Source organism: Pan troglodytes, chromosome 16, assembly GCF_028858775.2.
Source record: "Pan troglodytes isolate AG18354 chromosome 16, NHGRI_mPanTro3-v2.0_pri, whole genome shotgun sequence".
Lineage (NCBI taxonomy): Eukaryota > Metazoa > Chordata > Mammalia > Primates > Hominidae > Pan > Pan troglodytes.
In genome coordinates, this window is record NC_072414.2 from 58,658,209 (window position 1) to 58,680,205 (window position 21,997).

General features: G+C 48.2%; 1 long non-coding RNA gene across 1 annotated transcript; it reads left to right on the plus strand.

The window, feature by feature from the left end:
• Positions 1–213: 213 nt before the first annotated feature.
• On the plus strand, positions 214–21,687 carry LOC104002348 (uncharacterized). The gene is made up of 4 exons (XR_674594.4): positions 214–303; positions 4,189–4,302; positions 19,886–19,929; positions 21,159–21,687. It is a non-coding gene; the product is annotated as an uncharacterized LOC104002348 (long non-coding RNA).
• Positions 21,688–21,997: the final 310 nt, after the last annotated feature.

Consider the following 21,997-nt stretch of genomic DNA (forward strand, 5'->3'; position numbering starts at 1 on the left):
ACTAAAAATACAAAAATTAGCGGGTGTGTTGGCAGGTGCTTGTAATCTCAGCTACTTGGGAGGCTGAGGCAGGAGAATTGCTTGAATGGAGGCAGAGGTTGCAGTGAGCCGATATTGTGCCACTGTACTCTAGCCTGTGTGACAGAGCGAGACTCTGTCTCAAAAAAAAAAATTATTTTCAAATTTTTATCTTATTTTTATTTTTTGTACAGTTGGGGTCTCCCTATGTTGCCCAGGCTGAACTCCAACTCCTGGGCTCAAGCAATGCTCCCATCTCAGTCTCCCAAAGTGCTGAGATTACAGGTATGAGCCACTGTGCCCGGCCTTATTTGTTTTTTTATTATTGTGTTTTAAGAGTTCTTTATATGTTCTGGGTATAAGTTATCAAATATCTGATTTGCCAGCATTTTCTCCTAGTCTGTGGCTTGTCTTTTTATTTTCTTAACTATGTCTTTCAAAGAGCAGAAGTTCCACATTGCTAAAATCCAACTTATCATTTGTTGTCCTGTATTGACTGTGCTTGTGTTGTGTATCTGAGAAATCTTTGCCTAATCTGAAGTTACAAAGATTTTCTCTTATTTTTTCTTCTAAATTTTATGGTATTAGGTTTTACATTTGGGTGTATTATCTATTTTGAGTTAAATTTTATATATGGTGCAAGGTACTTCAGGTGGTGTTTTTTTTTTTTTTTTTTTTGCATATGGATATCCAATTATTCAGTACCCCACCACCCCCATTTTTTTGTGGGACAGGGTTTTGCTCTGCTGCCCAGGCTGAAGTGCAGTGGTGCTATCATAGCTCATTGCAGCTTCCAACTCCTGGGCTCAAGTGTTCCTCCCACCTCTGCCTTCTGAATAGCTGGGACTACAGGTGCACACTACCGTACCTGGATAATTTTCCCCTTCTTCTCCTTCTTCTTCATTTTTTTCAGTAAGAGGGAGTCTGACTATGTTGCCCAGGCTGGTCTCAAACTTGGGTTCAAGTGATCCTCCTGCCTTGGCCTCTCAAAGTCCTGGAATTACAGGTGTGAACCACCATGCCTGGCCAGCACTATTTATTGAAAAGACTATCCTTTTCCCCATTGAATTATCTTGGAAACCTTGTTAAAAATCAATTGGCCATTTATGTGTAGATCAATTTCTGGACTCTCTGCTCTGCTTCATTGGTCTACTTGTCTATCTTGAGGGCAATGCCGCACTGTTTTGATTATTATAGCTTTATAATAAGTCAGACTTGTTTTGGCTATTTTAGACTATGCATTTCCATATGGATTATATAATTAGCTTGTCAATTTCAAGAAAAAAATGCCTGCTGAGATTTTGATTGGGATTGCATTGAATCTATGTGTCAATTTGAAAATAATTGGCATTTTAGTAATATTGAGTCTTCTGATACATGAAGACGGTATATCTCTCCATTTATTTATTTATGATTATATATGCTTTAATTTTCTATTCACAGAGTTTTTTAGATTTCACTATATAGGCCTTGCACACCTTTTGTCAGATTTATCTGTTTTTAACATTTTAAATGCTATTGTAAATAGTACTGTTTTTGTTATACATTTAGATTTCTGATTATTGACAGTTTCGGGTAACAGGAACTGGATTTACCCTGTCACCTGAAACAACTGAAAAAACAGACAAGGGCTGGGTGTGGTGGCTCACACCTGTAAACCCAGAACTTTGGGAGGCCAAGGCAGGCGGATCATGAGGTCAGGAGTTCGAGACTAGCCTGACCAACATGGTGAAACACCATCTCTACTAAAAATACAAAAATTAGCCAGGTGTGGTGGTGGGTGCCTGTAATCCCAGCTACTCAGGAGGCTGAGGCAGGAAAATTGCTTGAACCTGGGAGGCGGAGGTTGCAGTGAGCTGAGATTGCACCACTGCACTCCAGCCTGGGTAACAGAGTGAGACTCTGCCTCAAAAAAAAAAAAAAAAAAAAAAAAAAAAAACACCTGACAAAATAAAAGAAACAAGGATTCTAAAAACACTGTATGTCAGGCAATGGAGGATATGATACCTGAATGATAGAAAAAAGATGAGATGAGCTACCATTACCCCAGCTTACTGCTGGGAGAGCATTTGCAGGCCACAGCAAAGGGACGGTGAACCCAGGCAGAGCCCAGCGGTTGCTTTGAGTTGAGGAGATGGAGCTGAAAGTCCAAGGAAGTCAAGGTAGCTAGGATTCACAGAGAAGGGTACTGGAGAGAAGAGACGGAGAGCACTATATAGGAAGGGAAAGTCACAGTCTCTTCTAGTATTCAGCTGAGTAATGACCAGCAAATGCATGTGAGAAAACTACTTGAGGCCGGGAAAGAACTCTAAAAGATTAGAGGGAGAAGTGCTTGGAGCTCTCATAAGACTCAGAATAGTGCCTGTTCCCAACAGCCAGAATGTAAAATAGCATAACTCATGGGACATCAGTTACAGCCCCACAAAAGGTCTCATCTCAGTAGTAGGGAGACAACCCTAGACTAAATGCTACTCTTGTCCTGCCTAATAAAGCTTAAAATCAAGACCTAAAAGGATCAAACTCTTTCCAAGTGACTTAACCACATCTCATAATTAATCTTAAAATAATTTTAGGCCGGGTGTGGTGGCTCATGTCTGTAATCCCAGCACTTTGGGAGGCCGAGGCAGGTGGATCACGAGGTCAGGAGTTTGAGAGCAGCCTGGCCAACATGGAGAAACCTCGTCTCTGCTAAAAATACAAAAATTAGCTGAGCGTGGTGGCATGCACCTGTAATCCCGGCTACTTGGGAGGCTGAGGCAAGAGACTGGCTTGAACCCAGGAGGCAGAGGTTGCAGTGAGCTGAGATCGTGCCACTATACTCCAGCCTGGGTGACAAGCAAGACTCCGTCTCAAAAAATAAAATAAAAATTTAGAAAATAAAATAATTTCACTTAACAAGGTAATATCCATAATGCCTGGAATCTAATCAAAATTATCAGGCATTCAAAGGAGAAGGAAAATAAGGCACACAATGAAAAGAGGGTCATTAATACATAATAAATAAAAGGCATTAAAACAGCTTTTATAACTGGATCCCATAAATTCAGGAAGCTAAAGGAACTACTGAACATGTTAAAGTGGAGATATAGAAAACATTAAAAAAATTCAAAGGAAACTTCTAGAGATGAAAACTACAATATCTGAGATTAAAAATATACTGAATAAATGACGGATAACCTATGCTTGAGGAAAAGTTACAGTGAGGAAGCTGGGTCATTTATCTGACGTCCAGGACCCTACCCAGCTGGGTGGTGCAAATACCTCACTGTGAGAAGCAGGGTGGCAGGAGAATGAGTGTATAATTCAGAGCATGTGTATGTAGGCTACATGTGAGACATTGGGCAAGCAACCCCACCCATCCAAAACTCACTTTCCTGCATTTTAAAGTGGGGGCGAGAACCTCTCCATGACCTTGCGCTCAGGATGAGTGGGATGTTGGTAATGGGTGAAAATGCTCTGAGGGGTCACTTTCTTCTTGCCAAATGGTCAACTGCAAGTCCTTGGCCGGCCCCACGTGCTGTCCTCCTGGAGGGCTGAGAGGGACTTCTCTGACGGAGGCATGTTCCTCCTATCTGCCCCAACACTGGAGACTTTGAGGAAACTGAGGCCCAGGCTGTCCCACTGTGCAAGTTTGAGGCTGTTCCAGTGATTTCACAGACATTTAGGGATGCGGAGGTTTAAGTAACACTTGTGGGGTGGTCAGAATAATGCCCCTGCAACTGGTCCACATCCTAATCCCTGGAACCTATGGAACCATTCAGTTACATGGAAATAGAGAATTAAGGTTGTGGATGGAATTAAGGTTGCTAATCAGTAGACCTTAGATTGGAAAGATTATTCTGAATTATCTGGGTGGACCCAATGTAATCACACAGATCCTGAAAAATGGAAGAGGGGGGCAGAAGAAGAGTCAGAGAAAGGGATAGGATAAGGGAAGCAGAGTCTGGGTGATGCCACGTGAGAGGGCTTGGTTCCCTATCACTGACTTTGAAGATGGAGGAAGGGCCCACGAGCCAAGGAAAGCAGGCAGTCTCTAGCAGCTGGAAAAGACAAGGAAATGTATTCTCCCCTACAGCGCCCAGAAGATATAGAAGCCTACTGACACCTTGGTGTTAGAGAATCATGTCAGACTTCTTCTTCTTCTTCTTTTTTTTTTTTTTTTTGAGACAGTCTCGCTCTGTTGCCCAGTCTGGAGTACAGGTATGATCTTGGCTCACTGCAAGCTCCGCCTCCCAGGTTCAAGCAATTCTTCTGCCTCAGTCTCCCAAGCAGCTGGGATTATAGGTATGTACCACCACACCTGGCTAGTTTTTGTATTTTTAGTAGAGATGGGGTTTCACCATGTTGACCAGGCTGGCCTTGAACTCCTGACCTCAGATGATCCACCTGCCTCGGCCTCCCAAAGTGTTGGGATTACAGGCGTAAACCACAGCCCCCAGCCAGACTTCTGACCTATAGAACCATAAGATGATACTTGCGTTATTTTAAGCCACTAAGTTTGGGGCAATTTGGTAGGGCAGCGATAGCAAACTAACATATTCCAGAAGTTACCGCCCTGCCAGCTCTCTCCCTGTGCTGGAAGCCCCAGAAGATTTGGGGATTTCATGGGCTTGGGTTCCATAGGCTTTCATCCAGTTGTCAGGCTTCAGGTCCACTGATGCTCCATCTGGGCATGCTGGCTGTGAGGCCCTGCAGGACTGTGTGTGATCAGAAAGAGTTGCTGGCCAGCCCATCAGGAGGCCAGACTTGTTCCAGGCCTCAATTCCACCCATGGGCCCATTTGGGAGCAGACCTGCCAGTGGCTGCATGGAGGAAAGAACACTGGCTTTGGAGTCTCAAGGGCCTGAATCTAAGTTTTGGATTTGCCCTCTACCAGGTGTGTGACCAAGGGTGAGTTACGTAACTTCTCTGTGCCTCAGTGTCCTTGGCTGCAAAATGGGGATAATGGTACTCACTTCACAAAGTTGTTAGAAAGAGTAAATGAGTTCTTACATGTAAAATGTTCAGAACAGGGCCTGAGACTTTTTTTTTTTTTTTTTTTTGAGACGGAGTCTTGGTCTGTTGCTCAGGCTGGAGTGCAATGGCGTGATCTCGGCTCACTGCAACCTCTGCCTCCTGGGTTCAAGCGATTCTCCCGCCTCAGCCTCCCGAGTAGCTGGGACTATAGGCGTGCACCACTATGCCTGGCTAATTTTTTTTGTATTTTTGGTAAAGAGGGGTTTCACCAGGTTGGTCAGGCTGGTGAGACTTAGTGAATGCCTAAAAAATGTACATTGTAACTGGTATTATCTGTATTAAGATGACCACATCATAGTTGCTGTCTTTAGGTGGTGAACCATCTAGCCGGGAGTCATAGTTGTGTGGGGAAATAAGTGCAGAGGCGGGACGGGGAGCAATACCGTGGGAGACAAGGATCATTCCTCTTGAAGTTGGGGATTCAGGAAAAGCTATAGATCCAGTGAGGCTTAAGCTGAGCCTTGGGAGGTGAGCACATCTCTGCTGGACAGGTTGCGGGGTGGTGTTGGGGGTGGTGTAGGAGCACTCCTGGCAGAGAATGCATCTTGGGCTAAGCTCAGGGCAGGTGAGAAATCGCCTGGTCTGCTGGCAGCACGGTATTGCTGGAAGTTGCGGTGTGTAGGGGGGATGCAGAGGCTTGCAGGAGAAAAGTGAGAAGAAGGGCTGGAGCCGGCTCATCATGCAGCTAGTAGGCCCACTGAGGAGTGTGGACTTTATCATGGCAGTAGTGGGACCCTCTGAAAGTCCCCTCTGAATATGGAGTGGGCGGTGGGTTGGAGAGAATGTGCAGGCTGGAGGCAAGCGTGTCCGTGAGAAGGCCAAGGCTGTGCCCTGGGATTGGAGGATGGGCCCTGGGTCTGGGGATTGGGGATGGGGAATGGGACAGACTCAAGGCTACTTAGGAAGCAGTCTCAGTCGGCCTTGGTGGCTCCCTGAATGTGGGAGAGGAGGGGCAGGGAGGGCTCTGAGTGGCTCCTGGTAGCCAGTGGCCGGCTGATTGCCTGGCCTTCCTCTTGCCGTAGCAATGGAGGCCATATTTGGTTCTGTCAAAACCTCTCTAAGCTGAAATCATCTGATCTTCTTCCCAGCTTCCAGCCCCACACCCTCCCCACCACGTCTGGCTATGAAGCCAGCCTCCCCATCTCACGCCCACATTCCTATTCCTTTAGTCAGTCACTCAATAAACCTTCACCGAGTCCCTACTATGTGCCAGGTGCTGTGCTGGAACCTAAGGGATACAGCTATGAACAAGACAATCCTGCCTTTATGGAGCTCACAATGTGAAGAACAATCCGGATAACAGTGACCAACAAAGACGTGCAAAATGTCAGAGGGCCACAAACTGCAGAGGGTAAGGGGTGGTGGGAGGCAGGCGGGAGAGCATTGCATACATTTTACATGACATGGTCATCTTAATACAGATCCAGTCACAACTTAACACTTTTTAGGCATTCATTAAGTCTCAGGCACTGTTCTAAGCATTTTACACGTGTGATCTCATTTTGCACTGCCACTGGAATGAGGGAAAAGTGGAATTCCAGAGTTTCAAATCCCAGCTCTGCCACTACCATGAGGTCTTGTGCAAATTGCTTCTCTCGGTGCCTCCGTTTGCTCATCTGCACAGTAGGCATAGTGATTGTTTCTACCTGCAGGGTTGTGAAATGAGTGAGTGTATGTGAAGCGCTGAGACAGTGCCTGGCACATTAGTAAGTGCTGGACGTGTTTGCTCCTTCTAGGTCTACATTTTTAGCAGAGGGAATAGCAAGGGCAAAGGCCCTGAGGTGGGAAACACGTTCCAGGAATGGGAAGGTCAGGACGACACAAGGGGAGTGTGGCGAGGGCCGAAGTTAGGGAGGCAGGGCATGGGCAGGTTGTGGCTTCCCCTCCCCTGAGTCCTTTTCCTGACTCAGGTGTGTCTGCCCCTCCTCTGCCCCGCCCCCCTCTGCCCCACCCCTCCTCTACCCCGCCCCTCTCTGCCCCGCCCCCATCTGCCCCGCCCCTCCTCTATCCCACCCCTCCTCTACCCCGCCCTTCCTCTGCCCCGCCCCCCTCCTCTGCTCTGCTCCTCCCACAGCTTCCCGCTACCTGCCCCAGCCACTCCCGCCTCCTGGCTTGGTTTTCCAGGATGTCCACTGTGCAGCTGCTCCTCCTCTGTTCTCCAGCCTGAGGTGCCCGCCTCCCACCGCACCGCCTGCTGTGATCAGCCAGAGCCTTCCATCTTCCCCCAGAATTGCTTGGCGTCTGCTCATCCAGACCCTTCCTTTCACAAGGGAGCCTGGAGCCCAGAGAGGGGTGTGACTAAACCAGGGCCACACAGCGGTTCAGAGGCCAAGACTGGAGCCCGGATTTTCAGGACTCTGTGCACCATGGCTTCTAGTTTCCTAGGTCAGACACTTCCACCGATGTTGCTGTATCACAAATGTAACTTGAGTTGAGGAAGGCGGGAAGAGGCAGGGAACGAGGAAGGCACAATCCACCAACTAGAAATCACTTCTGTGAGCACATAGGTGTCCGAGCCTTTTTAATGCTAAGCACACTGTTCCTCAGAGAGAAACGGTGTGTGAGGCTGGGACACAGAGCGAGTAGGTGCTGTCCATTCGCCTTTGCTGTGTCCCTCCATTCCTACCCTGGGAGAGCCGGGGATCCCCATCCACTAAAGGCATGTCATGCAGGCCCCAGGGTCACACAAGGGAGTGATGGCACAGCCTGCCTCCGCGGCCCCAGGAGGAGTGAGACTGAGAAAGGGGAGGCAGAGACCTCAGGAAAAACATGATGAACTTCTAGGAAATCTGTATCTGGCCAAGCATGGTGGCTTACACCTGTAATCCCAGCACTTTGGGAGGCCAAAGCAGGTGGATCACCTGAGGTCAGGGGTTCGAGACCAGCTTAGCCAACATGGTGAGACCCTCGTCTTTATAAAAATACAAAAAAACTTAGCCGGACATGATGGTGGGTGCCTGTAATTCCAGCTATTTGGGAGGCTGACGTGGGAGAATTGCTTGAATCCAGGAGGCGGAGGTTGCAGTGAGCCAGGATCACGCCACTGTACTCCAGCCTGGGCGACAGAGCAAGACTCAGTCTCAAAAAAAAAAAGAAAAAAGAAAAAATCTGTATTCGTTTGCCAGGGCTGCCATAACAAAACCACAGACTGGGGGCTTAACCAGAGGTAATTTCCTCACAGTGCTGGAGGCTGGAAGTCCAAGATCAAGGCACCAGCAGGGGTGGTTTCCTCCGATGCGTTTCTCCTTGGCTCACAGATGGCCACTCTCTTGCTGCCTCTTCACAGGGTCACCCCTTTGTGGGTGCACAGCCCTGGTGTTTTCTGTGAATTCAAATTTCCCCTTCTTATGAGGGACACTAGCCAGATTGGCTAATGGCCTCACTTTAACTCATTTGAACTCCTTAAAAGCTCTACCTCCAAATATAGTCACACTCTGAGGTACTGGGGGTTGGGGCTTCAACGTATGAATTTTGGGAGGGTATAATTCAGCCCATAATGAAATCAAACACCAATCTATCAATGCTTATCCCTGGGCAGGAGTGCAAAGACTCAGGACTCCTAGCAGGGAGGCACCCTCAAGGGTAGAAACATTCTGGGAATATTTCCTGGAAGAGAGAAACTTGAAGCTTTGGTCAAAAGGGGATTAGAAGGAAGGACATTCCAGGCCAAGGGAACAGCATTAACAAGCGTCTAGAAACACATGCAGGGTGTGCTTTGGGGAACACAATGATGTAGTTGTCTAGAGGAGTCACTGGGGCTAATTCTTCTGGGGGTGGAGTAGAATGGGCGTTAAGTTGTGAAAGGCCTTGGATGTCAGGACAACTTGGGCTTGATTCCATGGCACTAGGGAGCCATTGATGGTATTTGAGCACAAGAAATATAAGAGTCTTGCTTTAGGCCAGAATTACGGAAATGACATGTTAGAGCAGTGGTTCTCCAGCTTGAGCATGCATTGGAATCCTGGGGGTGGCTGGCTAAACCAGACGGCAGGACCTTATTTCCAGAGTTCCTGACTCAGTGGGTCTGAGGTAAGGCTGAGAGTTTTCATTTCTAACAAGTTCTCAGGGGCTGCTGTTGCTGCTGCTCTGTGTAATGTGAAAATCACCGGAAGTTTTGCTGGAAGGCAGGAGCAGGGGTGGGAGGTGAGAAGTATGGTTCCTCTCTGAGGCCTCTGAGGCACTAGCAGTGGAAAGGCCCCTCACTCCCATATTTTAGACAGCGAACTGAAGCTCGGAAGGCGACGTCCACAGTTGGGGTCGCTTCCAGGCCTTGAGCCTAGATTCTTGGGTCTAGGTTGCCATGGCACCAGGAGCCTGGAAAAGAAAGGCTCCTCAGGCACCCGCTCTGGGGTCCATCCGGCCCATGCTCTTGCAAGGGCACTGCGGTTTTTGCTTGGGAAACGGGTAGCAAACAGCTAAGACTCCCAGAACGTGGGAAGGAAAACGAGGCCCAGCAGACAGAGCAGGAGGGCGGCGCTTTCCGGTCGGGCCCCGGATTTAACTGTCTTCACCTACAGAGGCCCCACCCCACCCCCCCAACCCCGCCCCAACCCTGACCCAACCCTGCCCCAAGCCCGCCCCATCTCAGACTCAGCCCAATATAGCCACGCCCCCTGCGCCAGCCCCGCCTTCCCCGTTAAGAGTGCAGTGCCTGAATCCCAGCTCTCCTTCCTACTGACTGGGTGACCTTGGGCCAGATACTCAACTTCTCTGTACTTCATTCTCTTCATCAGTAATTTGGGAAACGCCTGTCTCATAGGGTTGTCATGAGGATTAAAAGAGTGTATATTTGTAAAGTCCTAGGAATACTGCCTATTAAGCACTGTTACTAAGTGCATAAGCTTCATCATTAGTGGTAATTGTTATCTTTGCCCTGTTGGAGCTTTGATTCACTTAGTAACAGTGCCATTAATTTTATTATTAAATTTTGAAATTTATTTTATTAATTTTTGAATTATGATCTATTTCAGACATTAAAAAAGAACACAAAAAATATAAAAACTGTGTCCCCATCACCCAGTTCAAGAACGAAAGCATATAAATGTTTTCTCGACCTGGCCCAGTGGCTCACGTCTATAATCCCAGCACTTTGGGAGGCCTAGGCAGGCGAATCACTTGAAGTCAGGAGTTCGAGACCAGCCTGGCCAACATAGTGAAACCCCACTTCTACTAAAAATACAAAAAATAGCCCGGCATGATGGTGTGTGCCTGTAATCCCAGCTACTCGGGTGTCTGAGGCAGGAGAATTGCTTGAACCCAAGAGGTGGAGGATGTAGTGAGCTGAGATGGTACCACTGCACTCCAGCTTAGGCGACAGAATGAATGAATGAATGAATAAATAAATAAATAAATGCTTTATCTCTACTCAACTTTAGTCAGAATCTTCTGCCTCCAACCCATCCCCTGCACTGCTCACCAGCTGTGAGAGATCCAGAGAAAATATAAGTAGAATCCTGCCACAACCCTGCTTGAAAATCCCCACCTATAAGATAAAGTCAGACATATCCCTTGACATCCAGGCCCTTCACACCTGACCTGTGCTGAACCTTCTGTTTGGTCTCTGCCACCCAAGACGAAAGTCCCCCTTAACATTTCTTAAGCATCCCCAGCTCTTTGCATATGTTGACCCCTCTGCCTGGGGTCTTGTATATCCTTTCTTCTCTCTCTTTTACTCACTTGAGGGGAGCACCCATTCTTTGGTCCCCCAAGGCTCCCTAGCCTGCCCACTGAGAATTTATTGTGTTTGCGTGCCCCCTCCCCCTAGACCGTAAGCACCTGGCAGCAGGCCCATGGCGACTCTTGATCTGCTCCTGGGGCAGGGAAGGCACTCATTACACTACACAGTTGTAGCTGAGTGTGTTTGGGGTACTGTTCTGGGATGTGGAGGGGGTGGTCATCTGCCAATTAATGCCCCATTCTTTTCATGGGGAACTTGCAGTCTGTCAGCTGTGAAACTGCCGAGGAAGAAAATAAGAGTAGGCTGGGCGTGGTGGCTCACACCTGTAATCCCAGCACTTTGGGAGGCTGAGGCAGGTGGATCATGAGGTCAGGAGTTCGAGACTAGCCTGGCCAACATGGTGAAACCCCTTCTCTACTAAAAATACAAAAATTAGCCAGGTGTGGTGGTGGGTGCCTGTAATCCCAGCTACTCGGGAGGCTGAGGCAGGAGAATTGCTTGAACCTGGGAGGCGGGGTTTGCAGTGAGCCGAGATCATGCCACTGCACTCCAGCCTGGGCGACAGAGCAGACTCTGTGTCAAAAAGAAAAAAAAAGAAAAAAAAGAAAAAAGAAAATAGAAGTAATTCAATAGGGTCCTCATTTTAAAGAAACTCCAGAAAGTGTGATTTCCTCTAAAGTGCCCGGTTTCCCCCTCTGAAACCACTTCCTGCTTCTTCCCCCTTCTTCCTTGGTCCCTATCTCCTCCCTCTGAGGACAGCGGGTTCCTCATGATCAGTGGATCTTCCCCAGGGACTTCTACATGGGACATGCAGCAGCCATGTCCTGGATCCAAAAGGCTTGTGGTTTTGGAGAAACCAAATGGATGCCAAGCCTGGCCCCAGACAGCCTGGGTACTAGGAGCAAAGAGGATGTGCTTCCAGACCAGAGGCTCCTGGCCTGTTTTCATTCTGTCAAATGTATTTGCAAAGCAGAATCTCTTTGAAGAGAGAAGAGAGCCTAGGTCTTCATTTAGGTAAAGGAGAAATAAATTGGTGAGTGCACTCAGACCCTCTGGTGGGAGCCGGGTGCTGGGGTGGAGTGGGGAGGGACACTTGCCTCTAAGGACATTTTGAAATTTGTTCTGTGTTCACATCTGACCTATTTTTAAAAAATGAACACAAATTGGAGCATAATCAGAAAAGCCAATTTCCAGTTTTGCACATACCAATGACCAGCCTGTTCACCTTGGTCTCTCAGAGACTCACTTTAATCACCACCCAGTTCTTAGGCTCCAAGAGTAGACACAAGAGGGACCTCTGTAAACTAGACGGAGCTGGGCACACTTAATTATTATTTACTCTTCATTCAGTCCCTCTCAGGAGACAATAGCTGAGGCCTTCACTATTGGCCACAGTGTGAGGGTCTCTTTGTGCGAGTCTGGGTGTGTATGTCTGGACATGAGTGTGTGAGTCCAGGATGTGTGTGTGTCTCTGTGTGTGTCTAGACATGTTTGGGTGGGGTGTGTGTTGGCTATGAAGTTGACCATTACAGGGTCTCTGCCCCAAGGAGCTCCTGGTGAAGCAGGATAGGAGGCCAAGTGAAAAACTTCCTTCAGCACTCTTGAACTCTGACAAGTGCCAAATAAAGGGCTGACAAATGTGAATGCACAGAGAAGGGAACACACCAACTCAAACAGGGGCCTTTGCACCGGCTCTTCCCTCTGCTTGAAATGCTCTTCCCCCAGGACCCTCAATGCCTACTCTTGCCTCCTCTAACTCTTTGAGCAAATGGTACCTTCTCACAAGGCCTACTTGGTCACCTCATTTAAATAGCAACTTTCAGGCTGGGTGCTGTGGCTCATGCTGTAATCCCAGCACTTTGGGAGGACGAGGCAGGAGAATCACTTGAGCCCAGGAGTTTGAGACCAGCCTGGGCAACATGGTGAAGCCCCATCTCTACAAAAAATATAAAAAGCAGCTGGGCATGGTGGTGCGTGCCTGTGGTCCCAGCTACTTGGGAGGCTGAGGTGGGAGGATCACTGGAGCCCAAGGAGGTCAAGGCTGCAGTGAGCAGTGATCGTGCCACTCTACTCCAGCCTGGGCAACAGAGTGAGACCCTGTCTCTAAATGAATAAATAAATAGCAACTTCATCCTGCACTCCCTGAGCCCACTCCTGCTTTATTTGTATATTTATAGCCAATTATAGTCAATGCATTTCTTTTCCTTTTTTTTTTTTTTTTTTTTTTTTTTGACAGTGTCTTGCTCTGTTGTTCAGGCTGGACTGCAGTGGCATGATCATGGCTCACTGTAGTCTTGACCTCCCAGGCTCAAGTGATCCTTCCACCTCAGCCTTCCTAGTAACTGGGACCACAGGCACATGCCACCATGCCCAGCTAAATTTTTAATTTTTTTGTAGTGAAGAGGTCTCGCTATGTTGCCCAGGCTGGTCTCAAACTCCTGAACTCAAGCAATTAGGATTACAAATGTGAGCCACTATACCCCACTGCATTTATTTTCAAAGAGAGCAAAGTTACGTATACTCAACTAACTTAAAATGCTATATGTTTTACTCACTTATTTTGTTTTATTATCTGTTTTCCTCATTTCCTACATTAGAATGAAAACTCCATGAGGGAAGCTACAATGTTTGCTTTGTTCACAGCTGTGTCTCTAGTGCCTGCAACAGTACCTGGCACATAGTAGGCATGCAGGAGGTATTTGTGGCTATGGTGATAATAGGGTGGGTGTTTGGGGTAGATGGTAGCAAGGCCACAGGCATACCTCTCTATACTGGAGGGGTGGCTGGAGGTCTGAGGTGGCAGCCGTGGACTGAAGGGGCACCTGTGATGTGGGTCTGCTGTGGAATCTGATGCAGATGAGGTGATGGAGGCAGAAAGCGTCCAACAGGCACAGGGAAGAAGATGTGGCCTGAGAAAACCTGAGACATTTTGGAGGCCATTCTGCATGCCCCAAATTCTAACTCAGTGCCCATCTCCTCCCTCTGCCACCCTGAGATCCAAAGCCTATTGATACCAGGGAGGAAATAGTCAGGGGACACATTTGGAGGTTGGGGGAGGTGCTGGTGGACACATTTGTGAGAACCGAAGGCCACTTGAGGGTGTCTTGGCTAGGGGAAAGTACCTGGCTGGGTAGAGGGCATTTAGAAGGGAGGAGGCAAAGGAAAGCCTGCAGTGGTGGCTGGATTGTAGGGTTGGTGAGAACAGACATGTTTCTCTGAGCGTTGGAGAATGTGAGCAAGGCCCAGGACCAGAGAGTGCTCACTGGACCAGGGGCCACAGAAGAGGCCTGGCTGGAAAGGGCTTCAAAGGCCAGGCCAGGGAATCAGGATAGAATCCCAGGGGCCCCCGGGAGCCCCTGACGATCTGGAGCCAAGCGTAGGAGGTGGCAATGAAAGGAAGTTGTATTCAGGAAGAACTGCCACTCAGGGGTCTTTCCCAATGCCAGCTGCCCAAAGAGGAGGAGGAGACATGCTCTCTAAGCCTTCTTATAGACAGAGAAGGGGGATAGAGAGGCTCTTTCCCTTAGGCAGTTCATTCATTCGCTCTGTCACTCATTCGCTTTATTAAGCACGTAATGTGTGCTGGATTCTATTCTGGAATCGGGGGATGCCACCAGAAATTAGCCCTGAATTTTGACCCCATGAAGGCAGAGGGTGCCCCAGAAGAGGTGTGCCAGCTCTGAGGAGGCTGTGGTTGTGCCCAGCTGGAAGACCAGAGAGGGCTTCCTGGAAGGGGAAGCATCTGAGCTGGGCCCTCCATGATGGTCAGCAGTTTGAAAGTCAGTTGTTCAGGAGGAGAGGATGGTTCTACTCCAGAGCTCTTCACCAGGAGGTTTTACCATATATCGCTTCATTTAATTCACCTAGCAAACTCGGAGATGGCGAAGGCAGAGGAAGTGACTTATTTTACAACATGAGGAAATAAGGATCTTGGGACCAAGCCCAGACAGGGTAACTGTTCAGCCGCAGGTCACCAGACTGAGCAGCTGAGTTGGGACTAGAACCCAGAGCTGTTGGACTCCTGGCCAAGTGCTCATCCTGTGGGTTCACAGAAGTCACTGGTTGTTTTCCAAGGTGCTGTGGAGAAGCTGTCAGCAGATTTCTAACACGAAGGATCTTGTCTGTCCCCTCCCTGACTCCAGAGAGGGCCCAAGACAGGGACCAGTGACTCACTCCAGGCTCCTCACTGGTTGGTCAACAGTAGGCAGTGCCCAGAATAGGAAAAAAAAAAAAAAAAAAAAAAAAAAAGGAAAGAAAGAAAGCATCAGACTTTGAGTTTGAGGACTTGGGGCTGATCCCAGCTGGTCCCATGTCCTGGCTGTACAGCCTTGGGCAAAGCACTTCATCTCTCTGGGCCCTTCAGTTTCCTGCTCTGTCAAATAGGGACAATGCTCACTCCAGTACTCCCCACCTCCAGGGAGTTGAGAAACTGAAGCCGTAATGGACATGACCCACATAAACATTAGCTACTATTATTTATAAGAAACTGGGGGTTGGCCATACCACTAGGATGATGACGAGGACACTAGGACACTGCTCCTACTGCAAGCTAACTTAAACTGAGCCCTGGCCAGGCCCAATGGGAAGTGCTTTACATACATTAATTCATCCAGTAAAACGAGGACTTGAAAACATTGGCAGTAAAAGCATCATCAATATGTAAAGATAATGATGATGATAAAGGTATCTTGCAAAGCAATGTAATTAACAGATTCACAAGTTTTTAGGAGCAATTGGGGGCCATGAAGACTGTGTCCCCTGGCCCCTTGACACAACTCTGGGCCTTTGCTTCCTTCATCCTCGGGGTACAGGCAGCCAGCCCCTCACTCTCAGCCCCCTAGCCCCTGGAGGTTGTTCAGGCCTCAAGCCAGGCCAGCCTGAAGATTCCTATTCCCAGGCAGCTGGGCTGTGGCCCCAGGAGGGCGGCCAACAAGGGGCCTAGTGGCTTATCGCTCTGCAGCGACTCCCCAGCGGGCAGACTGTCTCCGCTGCTACAGAGCAAAGCTGATAAAGAGGACAGAGCCTTGTGTTTACTGGGGCCGAGTCTGGGGAGAGTTGGGCCTCCCAGGGGCGGCCCTGTCTCCTCTGGGAACAGACTGTCTGTTTGCGGAGATACCATCACATTCCTGCAGCCTTGGCCACCCCAGGATGGATTGGGGGAGGGAGTGGTGGAGATTGGTGGGGAGGAGGCGATATGACAGCTGCAGCCCTCTGTTTCCCTGGGGCCAATGCTGAGGAGGCCTGAACTGGGTCCTCCAGGGGGATTCAGGTTTCCCAGCCTGATTACCAAGTACTTTAGATCATTAATAGCCAACATGGGTGCAGTACTCTACAAAGTATTTTCTCAACATTTACCTTTGCGGGTCTTCCAGATAGCCTTCCATTCACATAGTCTGGGGTAATGTTTCCCAGAAGGGAAATGCCCAGCAAGACTGGGGCAGGGGACCTGAGTGACCCGCAGCTGACCAGGCCAACTCACATTCATAGCTAACACTTTTGAGTACTTACCATGTGGCATGACTGCAGAGGCACTTAAGGTATATTAACTCATTTAATCTTTGCAACAGCCCTTATGAAGTAGGTGCTATCATTACATTCATTTTCCAGATGAGGAAATTGAGTCAGACATAGGCTAAGTAGCTTGCCTAAAGTCACACAAACAGAAAATGGGAGTGCTGGGATTTGAACCCCAGCAGCATGGCTCCAGAATCCCCACTGTAACCAATGTGCTACACAACCACCTTGAAGCAAGCTTGTGATGTATTTCTATCCTGTGTGCAAAGGCTGTGGGCATTTGCAGCCGCAGGAGGTGGCCTAGCTGGCTTTGGAATTAGACCTGTGTTCTACTCCCAGCACTGACACTAATGAATGCTGCTGTGGCAGAATCAGAACTCTGTGAGTCTCAGTTTTCTCACCTGGAAAGTGAAAACAGCACCTGCCTTAGCAGAGAGTGTGAGATGTTGTATGTGAAAGATCTGGTACATAAGAGATTTTCATTAAAGAAGTACTATGACTACTTTCACAGAGGCACTGGGGAGGTGGCCTGTCAAAAATGGAAGCTTCAGAAGAGTATCTCTTAAAAGAGAGGCCCAGTTACTCAGTTATGGGAGCACAGAGGAGGGGTGACTTCTAATAGAAGGGATCAGGGTGTCCTCAAAGCAGGCAGCATGAGCAAGTGGTTGGTACTCTGGCCTTCAGAGTTGGGTAGACTCGAGTTCAAATTCCTGTATCCAGCCCTTACTCACTGTGTGACCTTGGGGAGTTCCTTCTTTGAATACGTAAAATGAGAACACTAAAAAAAAACCCTCTCCATAGGGTTGTGAGGAATGGATGAGATCATTCAAAGGTCAAAGAGACCTTCTGGGAAGAAGCGCTGGGCACAATGGCAGGCACCTAGTAAGTGCTCAATAAATGCTTCTGCCATTATTGTTTACAGGGGGGTAAGGGGGTGGGAGTGAGGTAGGGTGGTGGGCAGAATAACGGCCCCCTAAAGATGTCATGTCCTAATCCCTGGAACCTGTGAATGTGTTAGGTTACATGGCAAAGGGGAATTAAGGTTGCAGATAGAATTAAGGTTGCAGGTGGAATTAAGGTTGCTAATGAGCTGACTTTGAGATGGGGGAAATTGTCTTGGGTTATCTGATGGGACCCTGCCTAATTGCAAGAGTCCTTACAAGTGGCAAAGAGAGGCAGAAGAGGCAGTGTCAGAGTGATATGAGTTTTCAAGAAAGGCTCTACCAGCCATTCATATCTTTGAATTGGAGGAAGGGACCACAAGCCAAGGAATGCAGGCTGCCCATGGAAGCTGGTCAAGGCAAGAAAACAGATTCTCTCCTAGAGCCTCCTGAAAGGCATGAAGCCCTGCCAATGCTCTGATTTTAACCTGATGACACCCATTTTGGACTTCAGACTCCCAGAACTGTAAGAAAGATAATAAATATGTGTTGTTTGAAACCACTAAGTTCATAGTAATTTGTTACAGGAGAAAAAGAAAAGTGATACAGAGTGTGAATTGGTCCTTGAAGACTGGCAGAATGGTCACAGGCCAACGTGGGGCAGGACAGCACAGGAGGAGGAAACTGAGCTTTCAAAGGCCTGTGGATGGCCGGGTGCAGAGGCTTATGCCTGTAATCCCAGCATTTTGGGAGGCCAAGGCGGGTGGATCACCTGAGGTCAGGAGTTCGAGACCAGCCTGGGCAAAATGGTGAAACCCCATCTCTACTAAAAATACAAAAATTAGTTGGGCATGGTGGCGGGTGCCTGTAATCCCAGCTACTCAGGAGGCTGAGGCAGGAGAATCTCTTGAACCCAGGAGGTGGAGGTTGCAGTGAGCCGAGATCACGCCATTGCACTCTAGCCTGGGTGACAGTATGAGACTCAGTCTCAAAAGAAAAAAAAAAAAAGGCCTGTGGGCTTGAAAGCACAGGCATTTCAGGGGAACACTTGGGAAAGCTTATGTGGTTCTTTGCAAAAGTGGACATAATTCTCCATGCCTGCCAGTACCTATTTTGCAATGTAACTTGGTAACTGTTCCCATTAAGAGATAGAGTCTATTTCTCCACATCTTGAATCTGGGTTTGGCCCTATGACTTGCCTTGGCTAACTATATGCAAATTCCAAGCTTGGGCCTCAGGAGACTGTACACTTTTGCATCCACTCTTGCTGTTCTTAGGTGGAACACTGCCACCGCCTAAGATCAAGCCCAGTGTGACCAGCAGCCTTGAAAATGGCTCCTGGCATGAACGCCCTGTGTGATCCTCTCCCATTGAGTATGTGCTGGACCTAGTGACTCGCTTCTCACCAACAGAATATTGCTAAAGTGATGGGTTGGCTCTTCTGATATTGGGTTTTAAAAGGCTGTGTGACATCCATCTTGCGGTCCCTTTTTTGTTCCCTTGCTGAGGGGGTCACTGTTCCCTTGCCAAGGGGGTCCACTGCCGTGTTGTGAGCTGCCCTATGGAGAAGCCCAAATGGCAAGGAAATGATGTCTGTCCCCAACAGCCAGTGAGGACCTGAGAGCTACCAAAGGCACATAAGTGAACTTGGAAACAGACCCTCCCCATCTGATACCTTGACTGTAGCCTTGTGAGAGAGGCTAAGCCATAGTATGCAACTCAGCAGCACTTGAATTCCTGACCCGCAGAAACTGTGAGAAAATAAATGTGTATTGTTTTTAGCTGTCTAATTTGTTACACAGCAACAGATAACGAATACACCTCTAGGCTAGTCTGCTGGATGATAAGTGACATATGGCCTACTCACTTCCTTTCACCCAGCCAACACCCAGACAACCACCAGGCAAGTGAGTGAGACATCCTAGACCAGCCTGCTGTCAGCTGCTTGCAGACATGTAAGTGAGCCAAGCCTGGCCCTGATCAGCAGAACTGGGCAATAACAGAAGTTGTTGTTTTAAGCCACTGAGTTTTGGGGGTGATTATTTTACCCAGCAATAGCTGACCTTTATAGCCAGAGGGTTATGCGTGTAGCAGGAACTGAAACCAGGAAACTGGGTAGGGGGCTAAACATGGAGGGCTTTGATGATGGATTAAGGCATTTGGAATGGGGGCAGGTTTTTGAGCAGGAGAATAACATCAGGGTCAGAGCTGTGGTTAAGGAAGTTTCTTGCAGCAGCAGGGAGTGGCATGAATCGCAGGCAGGGGAATCACTTAGAAGGCTGCTGTCATGAGGCAGATGAGCAGTGTTGGAGGCCTGAAATTGAGTAGAGGGTTGAAGTGTGGAGAGAGTTAGAAGTGGAACCTATAGATCCTATTCTGTGTGGAATGGGGGACAGGGCAGTGGGAGAATGGAAGTTGACACCCAGGTTTTGATCCTGGGATACTGAGTGGTTGGAGGTGCTATTGACAGAGATGGGGAAGTCAAGATGGGGGATAGGGAGATGCATGCTATTTGGTGGACTGAGGGTTAAGTGCCAAAGAGACCTTCTGGGAAGAGGCCCAAGAGACAGTGATTCAAGACTCCAAAGGGAGCTCTGTCCCAGCCCCGTGTATTGATCAGGTTTGAGGAAGGATAGAGAATAGCACCTTCTGGCTGGGTAACTGAGGGAGCTGGGCAAAGGATTATTTGCAAAAGTGTGGGAAGGGTTTGAGAATTGCATTAAGGGATGTTGAAGTATCCTGGGGCTGGCAATGATGGGGAGCTTGCTTCTTCTTCTAGGCCTGAGAAGGCAAGGGAGGGAGCAGGAACCAGAACCAGAGGAGGTAAGAGTATGGAGAGTGCTGCCTGATGGGAGCTGTGGCCTTTGGTCAAAGATACAGCAGACTTATGGCAACCCAGCAAGGAGGGCACCAGGAGAACAAACACTTTGACCTCTCCCTCTTCCCATTCTTTAAGGACTTCTTTGGTATTCCTCATTAGCTAAGTCCACCCTGAAGACAGACAGCAAGGTTGCCTGTAGATGTGGCCCACACATCAGCCTTGCAGGTCAGAATGGGTGGAGAAGGGGAGGGCCACACAGAAGATACCTAGCCACCTAACACATGAAATTCCTTTAGCCTGTGTCAGCTGATGACCCTATTCTGGGAAATGAGATTTGAGGAGAAAGCTGGTAGGGAGTTTCTGGGTAAAAGTTTTTTACTCTTAGGAAGAAGACAGCAGGAGAGATGTTCTTCACGGTGTCTGATGTGATGCCTGGAACTGCAGCAGCCATTTTGCAACTGTGAGGGAAGCCAGTGGAGTCAAAACTGACCTACTGTGGATGGAAATACAAATAGACAGAAAGAATTAGGTTCTTGATAACTTCATGAAGCTTCTCTAAGAGCCTGTCCTACATCCAGGTTTTTTTTTTTTAAATGAAATAATAAAGATTCTTATTGTTTGAACCACTTTCAGTTGGATTTCCAGTTACTTGCAGCCCAAAGCCTTCTTTTTAAATTTTTTACCCAAAGGCACCAAAGCATTCTAATGGACACAGCTGCCATCCACCATGTTCAAGCCCCTGTGCAAGCTCTCTTAGCTTCCACTGAGTGCAGGTCAAGCCTTCCTGTTTCTTCTGCTGACCACAGATTTGCACTAACTGCATCAGATTCAGTGAGAATTTCAAATCCTTTTTCAATCTATGACAAAATAAACGACAGAAATAGGTCATGGGGGTGTTCTTCCCTTAACTTAGGAGAAACTGAGGAGAAATCCAGCTAAAGGCAGTGGAGATAGTGGGGGCATTAATCTGAGTCTCTGGGATGGTCAGGAGAGAGAGCAAAGGTAAGAGACTGGTTCCCATTACCCACCTCCCTGAGAGGTGTGGTGCATTCACAGAGACCCAGGTTCTGAGCCTTCATTTCCCTGTCCATCAGCTAAAGGGTAAAGTGGGCCCCACCCAATCTGGACATGCATCATTAACACAGACTCCCCACGTGGGTCAGGTGAGTAGGCCCCTATTTTTCAGCATGGACTCCCCAGCTTCAGTACTGTTGTATCTTCCCCCATCCAGGTTTTGCAGGACTTGCCTATATCCAGGCTTCAGAGTGAGCCCAGGGAAGGTTGGCCATGATTTGGGGTCTTCAGAGAGAGCCAGATGGAAATAGGAGAGGAAGCTGCTGTCACAGGGGTCACACTTGGCTCACCAGAGAAAGTCGCTTGGCATCAGCAGCTGGTATGATGGATTTACCATGCCTGCCTTGCCCACAATGGAGTCCCAAAAGGTGGCCATCATCAAATGACTGCACCCATAGTCTTCTGTGCTTCACCCTCTTCTGTGGGCTTCCCTGGCCTAGCATGCTCCCTACACCGCTGGACTCTTCTCCATCTAAGTCATGTCATGGAAACCCCTCCAGAGCTGCAGACAGACAGATCTGGCTCTGAGTCTCTCTACTATCCCTTCTTAGATGTGGGGCAGGAAACTAGCCTCTGAGATTCTTTTTTTTTTTTTTTAACCTGTAAAGGAGGCTCTTACACCAATTACCTGAACAAATTTATTGTGAGTTTCACATGAGATAATGACTAATATTTTCAAAGCATAACCATATAGCGCCCCATTCTTTCAATATCCTTCTCTCCACTAGAGGTCAGCGGGGCAGGAAATCTGACAAAATCATCCATTCATGAGGCATAAAGATAATAATAGTGTTAATAGCTAAAATTCAGTGGACGTATACTGTGTGCCAGGTACCATTCTAAGCACCTTATTTATATTGGCTCAAATAGACTCAAGTATTATCTCCATTTTACAGATGAGGAAACCGAGGTTAATTTGCCTACAGTAATACAGGTATGAGAGGGCAGAGCTGGGCTTTGACCCCAGGCAGTCTGGCTCCAGAGCCTGTGCATTTA